The sequence below is a fragment of the Octopus sinensis genome, linkage group LG18, assembly GCF_006345805.1.
Source record: "Octopus sinensis linkage group LG18, ASM634580v1, whole genome shotgun sequence".
Classification (NCBI taxonomy): domain Eukaryota; kingdom Metazoa; phylum Mollusca; class Cephalopoda; order Octopoda; family Octopodidae; genus Octopus; species Octopus sinensis.
In genome coordinates, this window is record NC_043014.1 from 36,538,756 (window position 1) to 36,541,789 (window position 3,034).

Below are 3,034 nucleotides of genomic sequence, written 5' to 3' on the forward strand. Positions count from 1 at the left end.
TTCAAAGGATCCAGTGGAGGGGAACGCCAATCAACTAAGCAGAGTTATGAGATATTCTGATGAAGAAACAGTGAGCTTGTTGCTAAGCACAATGTCAGAATTCGAAGAGATGAACGTACCGTGGATCTTTGTGGTTTGAACGGCAGTCTTTTCTAGCGGTGTCATATGAAATTGTCACCCATAATTATGTCCCTGGTATCGATCTATTGCATTTCAATCTGTTTTAGGGTTTGGGTTAGGGTTAGGGTTAGGGGTAGAGTGAAGGGTATCTTTTTTTCTTCAGAAATGTAAATAAACACAATCTGTTCCTTACGGCACAGAATGGTATTTTGCCTCAATAGACGTCATTGATTGGTTGAAATTGCAGAAATTGAAGAAGAAAAAACAACAAATATCTTACAAACCATAGAATCTTCTCAATAAAGCCAAGAAAAAAAGATGTTTTATAAACACATTCTACCAGTATACGAAGTTTAAAAGTGTTTAGTTACGTGGAAATTATTTTTAAAAAACTGCCGTTCAAACCGAAAAGATCATTTTCTCAAAACAACTTGTCCGACCGTCCCATAGGCCTCCCCTATGGTATGTAAGTCTTTGATATATGGTGGCTAGAGCAGCCAAGCGTCACGGCTTGGTCAGTTTAAGGCCATCTGACCTCGTGGCTCTGAATGTTTAATCAGACGCACAGACAGACACTAAACTATCAAAAGTTTATTCAGGCACACACGCCAGTATACACTCACACGTATGTGCGCCTGCCCATCCGCACGCACATTCATGTATACATATACATACGTACATACCTATATCATGTGGGGCACGATATAGAGATGGGATCTTCCGACTCCGCACAATGCACTGATTCAGTTGGGGCCTGCATCCTATCCTTAATCCTCCCAGGGATCGGAGGGAGCTTCTTTTTTAACCGTTGCACTGATGTAGAACTTGAAAGCCATAAGAAGAAACTATATAAATTATTTAAGAATTCTGGACTAGCAGTAACTGTAGAAATGGAATACCGCAAGGTTAACTTCCTATGTGCCGCATTCAACTTTGACACCAGACTCTTACGAGCCTTTCACCGAACCAAATTCCAACCTAAAATACATTATTTCCAGGTCGAATCACCCACCCTCCATTATACGGTGTCTTGCATAGAATATTCAGACCAGGGTTTCGCGACTGTCTGACTCCGAAATTATTTGACCTGCATGCACCTTATTACAATGAGGCACTGGCTAGGGCAGGACACGGAGAATGCATTAACTTCATACTCCAGAATGACACACACACCACACACACAAATGATACGCAGACAACAAATACAGGCTCAAAAACACCTTCACCTACGGAAATTACATTATATTGTAAACGACATTATATCTGTTGAATATAGGGTGGTACCTGTGTGATTTTGGGAAGCACCTGTCAAATGCTGTGAAAAACTGTCTGACGATCTTGGAAGTCACATTTGAGGCGTGGATCAGGTTATACCGGAGAACTGTGTGGTTTCAGCATTTGGTGTTAGGCATTTTTATGTGAGTGTGTTGTGTTTGTTTAGTTCGATCAATATTGTCAGGTGTAATTTTGTTTAGGTGAGAGAATTTATGGTTAGGAGGATTAGTATCACGGTTATTGTTATGGTTGGGTTTTACACATTTATGGTGGTGTAATGTGTCAGTGTAATTATATATATATATATATATATATATATATATATATTATATATATATCTATATATATATATATATATATATATATATGTGTGTGTGTGGTGTGTGTGTGTGTGTGTGTGTGTGTGTGTATGTGTGTGTGTGTACATAATACTATGACGTATGGCCAACCAAAACCTCGTGAGTAGATCCGGTGATGAAAACGGAAAGAAGACCTGTACATGTATGTGTGTGTGTATGTATGTATGTATGTATGTATGTATGTATGCATGCATGTATTTATGCATGTGTGTATGCGTATATACATATATATATTTATATATCAAGAGAGTGAGAAAGAGAGAGGGGCTAAGAGCTGGTTCCACACTCAACAAAACCATGGATTCCCAAACCAGGGCACCACAAACAGATGCAGTCTGAAGTCATACCTAGGGTATAAATATTTCCACAAAACATCTGTCTGTTTGCCAGCAGCATAAATTGGTTGAAACCACAGAAAAGCATCTTTAGTGAAGCACTGAAAACAAAAGATTCTTGTGCCATCCGATATTTTTTTCTTATTCTTTTCCAACTCGTCTTTTGTAGGAAACCCTCATCAGTTTCTTTCTATCTCACTAACTGGTGTTTCTTCTTTACGCCACCAGTGTAATATCTGTCCACATGCGGAGTACACCTCCGAAATAGTCCTGTGATCTTCAGGACTCATCTCATCCGGCCATGTATCATTACAGGCTTCTCTGCGCCTACCTCAACTGAATAGTGTGTAGTATTGATGGTTGCCAAATGAAGACAGAGCGACAGGAGCGGATGGTCGATACAGAGGTGAATTAATGGCTTGCGCACTTGGAATGAAAAAGTGAAAGAGAGCGAGAGAGAAAAAGACAGACAGAAAGTTTGAGAGAGACAAAGAGAGTGACAGACAAACAGACAGATATGAGGACAGATCTTTTCAAACACAGTAAATTGTCATTCATGAAGCCTCTTCCTTCATCTCTTAACCCTTTAGTGTTCTGATTATTCTATCAAACATAATGCTAATTGATTCACATTGATCTGAATTAATCATGCATTAACTCATATCTTCAAGATCTTGATGGTGTAATTACCTAATGTAGAATAACATTGTAGGATAGGTGTGAGAGCCTGGATCTGGTCAGTTTGAACAAAAAACAGATTAAATATTTTGGCCGGATATGGCGGGTTTAAATACTAAAGGGTTAAGTAGAGGTTCAAGATCTTAAGGTCATTCTTCTTCACCACTCCATGCCATGTCTTGGCCATCTCTCTTCCATAGCTCTTTCTACGTTTAGCGATTGGCAATCTTTATACAGCTGTCTTCATCCACCCGCATCCCATGAACA